General features: G+C 32.2%; 1 long non-coding RNA gene across 1 annotated transcript; it reads left to right on the top strand.

Moving 5' to 3' along the window:
* Positions 1-650: 650 nt before the first annotated feature.
* On the top strand, positions 651-1,047 carry LOC122314449. The gene is made up of 3 exons (XR_006243715.1): positions 651-711; positions 809-907; positions 1,000-1,047. It is a non-coding gene; the product is annotated as an uncharacterized LOC122314449 (long non-coding RNA).
* Positions 1,048-10,882: the final 9,835 nt, after the last annotated feature.

Here is a 10,882-nt window from a genome sequence, read left to right as displayed (position 1 = left end):
CTAGCGGACTTCTATCTGGTATGGCTCAGAGGATGCTGTCCAAATATAATAAATATTGGGGGCAAGTTGAGAAGATAAATAGATTACTCTTTGTGGCTGTGATCCTTGACCCCCGATTCAAGTTGGCCGTGATAGAATATTGGGCAAATTCCGTCCTTGGGGCAATGAAGGCTGCATCGTTTGTTACATCGCTTAAAACTGATCTCGATGACTTGTACTTCCATTACAAAAATAGTGGACAGCCTTCATCTTCAGCGGGTACCTCACACGTGACTCCGACACCTCCCTCTGATGACTTTAGCCCAGTAGGTGCATTGCCTCGACGCCGTCAGAATTACGACATCATGAATGAGTATCATCAGCTTGTTGCGTCGAAGAATATTATGGGGTGTACTTCAGAGGTTGAACGTTATTTTATGGAAGAGGTCGAGGCACCTAGTCCTGCATTTGAGATATGCATTTGGTGGAAGGCTAATTCCGTCAAGTATCCAGTCCTTTCCCGTATTGCCCGAGATGTGCTAGCCATTCCTATTACGACGGTTGCATCTGAGTCGGCGTTTAGCACTGGAGGTCGAGTGTTGGATGCTTTCCGGAGTTCTTTGTCACCGTCAACTGTGGAGGCCCTCGTTTGCACATAGAACTGGATCAGTGATACACCCCTTGGACTAGATAGCATTGGCATTGACGATGAGAGCTATAGGCTTGAAGATGGTAACCATATTTTACTTGTTTTTTTATTATTGATTATTTTAATTGTTTTTATGATTATACTAATTTATTTAATTTATATTTTTTTATCATTTCACAGATGTAATTGTGAACCCCAGTATAGTTGCTGATGACTGATGGAGTATGGATAAAGATAAGTTGATATCAGAATTAACTTATTCCGTCCTTGGTATTAATGGTAATTAAATTTTACTTTTAATTCCGTTTCAATTTTCTGAATCAATATTTGGTTACATTTATTGATTGAATTTTTTTTTATCTTAATTTCAGGTACTTCAAATGACCAACTACGATGCTGCAAATGATGTTTCTTTTTTGGTTGAATCAAAATGTTTGTTCTTATGGACTGTTTAATCAAACTTTGAACTCGGCTGTTATTTCTATTATTCATTGTTTATGATCTTCTGAATTATGTATAATATTAATACGCAGATCGGTATGCAAATTCATTTGTATGTAATAAAACTCATGAGCCGAAAATGCGAAGGGAGCTAGCTAGATCATGAGCCGCCTATATATATAGTATATACACACACACAGATATCTATATATATATAAGTACTATATCTCTCATAATGCAAGTTTGATTAATTAGTAAATTAATCATAAATTTAAATTAATATTATTTCAAGTTAAAATTTACTTTTTGATTAATCACATTAAACTAATACATAAATTAGTATATAATTAAATTTAAAATAAGATAAAACCTATCATACTAAAGAAGTCGGAATTCCGACTACCGATCGGAATTCGGAATTCCGAATTCCGCCTCATCGGAAGTCGGAATTCCGATCGGTAGTCGGAATTCCGACTTCCGAACAGAGGCGGACTCCGATTCCAGTCGGAATCGGAATCGGAGCTCGATTTCGATTCCGACAAAAGTTGGAATCGGAAGTCGGGGTTCCGATTCCGACTTAGTCGGAATCGGAGCACACCCCTAGCACAGGTCTACAAGCAAATCTACCCAATTAGTCTCTATATTTATACATGCAAGGTAAAATAAAATGCTTAAAAAAAAAATACTATGAAAAGAAAAAGAAAAAAATTAATGCAGCAAGTTAAAAGAGTGTGATGCCCCCAGATTCTGTTTGGGATTAGATGAACATTTGAAGCATCAAGACATGCAATACAAGGTTACTTACCATCGTTCATGACATATAAGATGCAATGTTATTAACATGCATCTAGCATTATGCAATATTCACAACGGAGAACATTCTTTTTTTAGCAATACCATGTACCAAACTTTTAATATCCTAAATAGTTAAAACATAATCCATACATACTTAACAAAATAAACATCCACGATTACAGTACGGGTCTCAAAAGACTGTACTTTCAAAACAACGAAGATTGAGCTCTATAATTACATTACCAAAATACGAGAGTAACTTGCATAACTCGACTAATGATACTAGAATACTGTCCAAAAACTTAACTATGAAGGTTATAAGCTCCATGTCACATCTGCAGCATCTAGTCAACCTCCTCTAATCTATCAGTATCTGCTCCCTACTCTGGTTCTAACTCATCGCTTACCATTTGGGGGAATGGTAGTTGAGACTACCATAGTGAGATTTGAATACAAATCTCAGCAAGTTAACAGTAAACTCCTATACAGGTTAATTATGAATGCGTGGCAGTAAAGACATAAATACACAATCAAAGTTAATAATAAGCATAACATAACTTGACATAACATAATATAAGCTGACATAACTTGAACTGAAACGTGAACTAAACTTGAAACTTGATATGACATGGGCTTGAAACTGAGCCTTAACTTGATGTGACAATGCATGAATGTGAACTTGAGACTTGACATTAACGTGAACTTGAATATAACATGAATGTGAAATACACTAACTTAGAATCTTGTTCAATAAACTGAACTTGAGCATGAATATGAACATAACTGAACTTGAATTGAAACTAAACATGAACTTAACATGAATTGAAACAAGAACTAAACATGAACTTGAAACATAATATGAACATGAACTTGAACATAACATAAACGTTAAATGAATTCTAACAATTAAAATGATTTCACAGTGGTTTTGTCAGGAATAGTGAATAATTAGAATGTTTCCACACAACATATCTTATCAGAGATATTCAGACAATCAGAATGATTACACCATGAGTATTTTAAATAAGATACCTTAATAATTAGAATGATTACATCAAGAGTACCTAATGATACTTTGACAATCAGAATGATTACATCATGAGTATTTTAAATGAGATACCCTAACAATCAGAATGATTACATCATAAGCATCTAGTGATATTTTGACAATTAGAATAATTACATCAGAAGTACCTAGTAATACTCTGACAATCAGAATGATTACATTATGAGTATTTTAAATGAGATACCCTAACAATCAGAATGATTACATCAAAAGTACCTAGTGATACTTTGACAATCAGAATTATTACATCATGATTATTTGAGTAGAGCTATTCCAACAATCATAGTGATTATGTCGGGAGTACCTCACATGAATTACAAATGGAGATGTTCAGATAATCACGATGATTACATTAGGAGCATTCTAGATATGACTAACTTAACATGACTTAGAAGGTTATTTTTGAGATATACAAACTGTACTCGAGACAAAATGTGACATGAAACAAAAGGACAGAAGTTCTGACGTAGCATAACATGACATGATGTACTTTGATACATAAGACATTTCATAGTATGACATAACATGTAACAGACAATATTTCATAACATGACATAACATGTAACAGACAATATTTCATAACATGTGACAAATATTATTTTGTAACATGGTATAACATGTGACAGTGAATATTACATGACATGACATACATGTAACAAATGACATACATAATATGATATACTTGCAACATGTAGCGCCATGTGACAGAATATAATGTATATATATATATATATCACAAATACCAGAATGTGGAAATAGCGACCCTCTAGTACCGGCGGATGGTTACGCCGTGAATCAATTCCTAACATTTTATTAGACAGTTGTTGGCATATAACCAACGCCGACAATTCTGTCTTTTTTTGTTATGTAACAAATAAGTATTTCATGACATAATAATTCATATAACAGATAAAAATGTAATGACATGGTATGGCATTGCATATATAATAATAACATACGAACATAAACTGTAGTTTCCTTACCCATCACACATATACAATAAATTGACAGTAAGTTAAGAGCTAACTTACATCGATTGTCTCTAACTACGACAATAAAGTGCGAAACACGAAGAACCGTAAATGGGTATTCTAAAAATTAAAAATTTAATCACCAACACTTAAGAATATGGACAAATGCTAATTTAAAGTAAAATTACTATTTTACTCTCTACATGTAGAAAAATTACTATTTTACCACTAACTTAAAGATTTCACATCCTAACTACAAAAATTTCCAAAATTGACATCCCTCATGTAAATTTTATTCTAAACTCAAATATCAATTCAGAAAAATTTAAAACAATTCCCAACTATGGGAAGCTCAATATGGCCGAAACATTCATAAGTCATTCCTCTTGATTTTTATTGCAATTTCTTCCAACTTTAGAACTCATGATTAAACCAAAATTTTGAAACATCTTCCTATTCTAAGTTTAAAAACATACTTAAAACATCTATTAAGAAAAATCTGATTATCAACACCAAATTTTTTGTAAAAAGACTCAAACTTTTTAACAAAAAGCAAACTTTTGAATCACAAGTTTTGACTTTAATCAAAATATCTCTAAGAATTCCAAAAAACTCAAATCTTACTTCTAACATATTCATAAAATCATCCTAAGATCAACCATACTTTAAATCATCAAACAAAAATACAAAAAATCACAAAATAACACTTGGAAGTTTTTGATTTTACACTTAGTCCAAAAAGAGAAACTTTTTCTCAACTAACTTTGGTCAATCTCTTGATCTATGACTTAAAAAGATGAGATCTTCAAACTAAAACATCATATGGTTTAAAAATGTGTCTTAAAGAAGATTCAACTATCCAACTTAAAATGACATGGCTAAAAATCAATAAAACATGGATCCAACCCAAAAAAAATCAAATCTTAGGCCTAACTGAAATCATCTTGCATAGAAAAATCATATTTTTGAAACTAATACAAAATATCTTCAAAATAATATCCTAAAATTCAAATAAGAGATTTAAGATTATCACATAAAAATATCAAAGCCTTTGAAGTAAGATCAAACCATAAAATATTCAAACTTTTTCAAAACAAAAACTGTTTTTCCACTTCTACTTTTCAAGTTTCTAGATCTAAGAAAATCTATCATCAAAATCTTTAGTTATGCAACAAAACCTCAATTAAAATTCATAAACACATGCTAACATCAATCCATAAAATGTTTGGACCAAGATATGTCCATTAGCTTGGTAAAAAATCTTAAAACATTACTTTCCAGTTTTATAATCAAAATAACCTTTTCATAGTTAAAAATATTTTTGATCTATCAAATGACTATGGAATGAGATGAATAAGATATCTACAAAATTAAACTCAAGATAAATAACCTTTATGAAGGAATAATCATGATAAAATACCTATAAATGGTTGAAAATCTCCACGCAAGAAGGCCTAAAAATCTACCTGAGAGAACTCTTTTGGGTTTCTCTTTAAGAATGGGGTGAAGAAGTGATGAAAGAGAGTGAAATGTGTCTTGCACGACTTTAGACTTCTAGATGGGGAAGATATGAGCTTGAATGACCCTTGATTGGAGGTGGTTATGTCACCTAAAGTAGAGAATAGTGAAGGGTAAGGACTGCCTGTAGCAGTTGTGAGGTATGGAGAGTGATGAGGTGAATTTCTCATTCACATTAAGATTCTATTGGGTGCAGCCAAGGGTAATGGATGACCTGCCATGTTGGGGAGGAAACTTTTTCAAGAAACTTTACCAGTGTGGTCAAATTCATGGGTCTTGGTGAGCCCCAACCAAGTGGGCTTCAATTTGATGTTCAAATGGGGTTTGATTAGAGTTTAAGATGTTATCAAGTTCAAATCTAATTCTTCTTGGCTCAATCAAATTTTCAAGATTTAAAAGGTTGGATAATAATGTCATAACAATGATTTGATGAATTAATACTATGTGGAAGTAATTTAATCAAGTGATTAAACACACTAAAAATCAGATAAAAAAATGTTTAAAGGCCAACTAAATTGTTTAGAGGTCAACTATTTAGGATTTCATTAGGGTTGAAACCCTATTTAGTTTAGCACAATTTGGTTGATTAGATGAAAGAATAGAGTTTTACTTAGGTGGCATGATCTCACACTTTGATTCCTTCACAATCCATCTCATGATTTCTCTTTATGTCAAGTGTCCAAAACTATTTACCAAGTGTGGATAAGATATTTTCAAGTGTCCAAATAAAACTTTCTTAACCTAATTTGGACATTTTACATTGTGATTTTAAAAATACTGTGCTATGTGTTACTATTGAGGTTACTATTCACTCTGGGAAAGTAAAAAATAAAATTTACAATATAAAATACTAAATATTCATAGAAACCTAACTATGTAATTCATTTATCAAAATTTAACCCCAAAATGCCTAAAAAAAAAGCATTTTCAAACAATCTTATCGCCCGAAAACTTAAAATGAGATTGGTACCCCATAAAATCATAAATAATTAACTGAGTCAATTGGCACAGACTATAATACATTTTGACACTTCTAACTACCTCCAATAAATAAAATCACACTTTTGGCACTATAGTGAGTAATTTCACTAACTATGCTAACAGAGTAAAACCTATGAGATTAGTCGATTCGTGAAACTTATGAGATTTTTACAAGGTTTCTAAAATCTATAGAAATTCTACTATTAAATTTTTAGCGGACTGTTACAAAGAGGGATTGAAGTTACTGCCTTTACAAACTGCTGAATTAAATTATGTCTTGTATCAATTCTTGCACTACCTAGTAATGGCGCCAAAATTTGATTACGCCTAAACTATTATGTGGTCGTATTCAGGGTGTTGATCCATAGGGAGTTAGAAGAAACACTACAAGATGCAAGTTTAAAAGAAAAAATTAAATGAAAAGATAACAAGAGTCTGAAAATTCTACCTAAGAACATAATTAAAATGAGATTAGGGCATGGATAAAAATGTAAGTAAAGCTTCGGGTTTTAATCAACCGGATCCAATATTCTGACTTTTTCAATCCAAACTATATACATAATTAAGAATTATAACTCCAAATTCCTAATTGGAAGATATGACGTTATGTTCATCTATTTTGTCAAATTTAATTCTATGATCTATTCCCCTCTTTACAAATCACAGTTTTCATATATAAAAATAAATATTAGATCTAAAGCAACACTATGTTCATAAACAATCGTGCAGCAAAATATCACTTCAATGACATGAAAAACAATTGTTTGAGTCACAATCATTTATTCATAGTCCTATCGCTTACGAAAAACCATAGTAAAATTTAATATAATTTTCTCAAACTTTTAAAAATATAAAACAAGAGAGAATTCAATCCTAGAATTTTAAACAATAAAACTTAATCTATGAATTAAAATAAATTTAAAGTATCTTCACCAATTAATTTTTACCCTAGGCTTTCCCCAAGATTTAGTTCTCCATGGGAGAACTCAAAAAGTACATATAAAAAAATGGTATTTTTTTCTTCCCCCTTTCAGATCTGCCGCCTAGCAAAAGAACCCCACGTGTATGTGTGCGAGAGCCCCTTCTTACATCCAACGGCCCTGCCAAAAGAAAAATTATTTTAAAATTCTCCTGATTTAGATCTTCTTTCCTTGATATCCCTTTCGTGCCAAATCCCCAAAGACCCCAATGTCCACACATCTCTATGTATATCCGTTCGAGTGTCCATAATTAAATTAAAATCCCCACTTGCATCTGTTGGTCAAAATGAAAAGTAGATCCTATGTTGCATGCCACTCCAAAACTTGCTGCCTTCCACTATGCTATTCCGTGTCCCACTCCAAAAAGGAAATAATCTCCTTTGCGTCAGTTCCTCTGTTGAGAGTATCTTGGAACTCAAAGTAGTCATTGCAATCTTCATCAAGCCTAACTTGAATTTCTCAGCGTCCTCTTTGTTATCAATGACTTTATGCAACAAAGCATTCCGTGCACATTCTGCTGCCATTCGATAACCTTCGTGAGTGTGTTTTTCTTTTTTATGACTTTAAAATTAAACATAAAAAAATGTGCTTAGAGATATCTCAAGATAAATAAAAATTAAATTTAGGAATATAAATTAATTCTTATGATTTCTATTCACATTTTAGCATTCTAGTCCAATAATAGGGTATTTAGAGTGTACTTTCATACACTCATCTGATGTATAATGACTAGGGTTGAGATGTATAACTTAGTTGGTTCAAGTTATGCATTGAAATGGATGGTTTGGTAGGAAGAGTGTGATGAAGGTGATAGTGTGTCTTAACTTTTAAAGTGAATTAAGGAGGTTCACTTTAAATGATAAGGACATGAATACAATGCTATGTTTGGAAAGGTGATCTTAAGTGAGTCACAAACTAAGACCTTGAGACTTAAGAAAAAGTGATAAAGGAAAGTATAAAAGATGGAATTGGATAGTAGAGTATCTTAAGGGAAGGAAGTCCAATAGTTTATGCATTTTCTAATTTTTAATTGCTTATTCACTTAAGAAAAATGAATGATGTAAAGTTATGTATGCATGCAGGTTGCCATCTAACATGCACATGAATGGACTGCATGAAATGAAAATGGTATGGAGTCCAGATAAGTAATATGTCTATACTCTTATAGTTTTCTAAATGTTATGAAAATAAAAATGAAAATGAAAACCTTTTATGAGAAATTTTCTTTGCATGCAATGAAAGAGAATGAAAGGATGTTTTATGAAAGTATGCTATGTATTACTGTTTAAATGTATAAAAATGTAAAGGCCTCCTTTGGTAGCCCCTATTTATGCACCCAAAGTAATAGTTGTATGCATGTAAATGGATGTTATATACGGTAGCTATTGCCTTTATTTTCATGAAATGAAATATTGAGATTTATGCTTGATGCTAAGAAATGATGTTTAAATGATGTGATGAAAGTGTATTAAAATGACAGTCTAAAATGAATTTTAAATGATGCTATGAAATGATGTGTAATGGATGCTATGATATGGTGTTTAAATGATGATGTTTACGCTTATGTTTTGAAATGATGTTTATGAAATGAAATTGACTATTTATGAAATGGAAATGGACTAATGAATGAAATAAATAAAAATGAAATGACTAAAAAGAATAAATGAAAGGAAATGAATGAATATTTTAATGTATGAAAATACGTAATGACTATGTCTGAATGAATGAATGATGATATTAATGGACTGAGCATATTATAATGCTTGGTAAGTAGTACTGATAGTGCAGCCAGTGCTACCCCTGATTGAAAGGAATTCCCAACATGTGGCCATGAGTAGAATCCAGGTCCAAAGACAGTTAAGCCCAACAAACAAGAACGTAATAGTGTATACCGGTCAGAGAAAAAGTGAAAAGAGTAATTGAATGTATGGATGATTTACTTTCTTTTTAAATGAATGTACAAGGTGTGAGAAATGTTTTAAAAAAAGTAAAAACATTTTTAAAGAAAAACCTCACCTTGCAATACTTTCAATGGAATTACTATTTTATGTAAGGTATGTAGAGGAATGATAAACGCATGACTGAAAATCTATGTTAGTATATTTTTACAATATGAAGTAATGCTTACTGAGTATTTGACTAATTTTATTTTTATGTATGTCCCTCCCCTTTCAAGAAGAAAATGAGGAAAAAGCGTCAGAACAAACATAGCCCAAGGGAAGAGTGATAAAAGCCTAGGCACGTTTTTATGTAATGTATGAAAGTAGATTTCTGTAAAATGACTTTTTAATTTAATTTAATGATTTCCACTATAAACCCTCTTTTAATTTATAGAAAATATTTTAATTTTAAACAAAATCTTTTATATCATGGGAAGGAAAGAGAAAAAGTTTTGAAAGGTTCAGTAATTCCCATCTCATTTTCTTAAACTAAAGTCTTACCACAAAGACAGGTATTACAACTGTGGTCTAGGAGTAAGGGAGGTTCACGATGATTGTGTGGCGGTATCGGGATGGTTTGCTACATGCTAGACGTAGGCATAAGGCTAGCTAAACTCGGCTTCAAGCTTCACATCCATGTGGAGTAGTTGGTGTGATGGCGACTGAGATCTGCTGTGGGAGATGTTGCTCTGGAGTGGATGCAATGATGTTGGGCAGTTCGAAGAGGTGAAGGGGCCGTGTTGAGTAGCCGATTGAGTTCTTGGTTAATCTGCTGGGTTGCATGTCCAACTAGCTGTTGTCGTATAACTTAGTTTACAATGTTGATGACTTATGTTGACATGGAAGGAGCTAGGTTCATGGGTAATGCCAACTGTGGCGGTTTTTGTGGTGTAGGAGAGGGCTCGGCAGCGTGCCGTATTGGTGGTTTGCGGGTTGGCAGTTGTAGCATTGTCAGTTTGGTTGTTGGCCAGTTTCATGGAGGTTGTTGCGTGGATAGTGCCATCTAGGGAGAATAGGAGGTTTAAAGATGAGAAAATGTGATCAACATGCTCAGCTTGAGCCGATTACAGATCAAAGAAGAGATGGAAAACATGACAACAGTTTAAAGTATTTAACTAGATTTATCTTATTAATAAATAATAATAATAATAATAATAATAATAATAATAATAATAATAATCATAATAGTAATAATAATCTAGATTAAAAATGATCAACTTATTAAAAACATAGAATTTGATAAACTGATAATAGTATAATAATAACAATAATAGAATTATTAAAATAATATTAAAATACATAACAATGATTTTATGGCCTAATTTAGGATCGGGTTGTTACACTACCTACTAAGCGCTTATATTTCTTGTAGTGCAGGTTGACTGATTTTGTCAGTAGCAATGCAAAACACGTTCATAACAAGTAGAATTTAATCTTTACATAAAAGAAACTTATTAATATTTCCTTGTCAATGCCACAAGAGCCCTTATCTCATGATGGCTCTTAGGGACGAGCATTGACTTAGTCGGAGTTGAAATCTAAACTTTGACTCCAACTCTAAT

This window comes from Carya illinoinensis, chromosome 6, assembly GCF_018687715.1.
Source record: "Carya illinoinensis cultivar Pawnee chromosome 6, C.illinoinensisPawnee_v1, whole genome shotgun sequence".
NCBI classification, from domain to species: Eukaryota; Viridiplantae; Streptophyta; class Magnoliopsida; order Fagales; family Juglandaceae; genus Carya; species Carya illinoinensis.
This window is presented reverse-complemented; position numbering and strand designations above follow the sequence as displayed.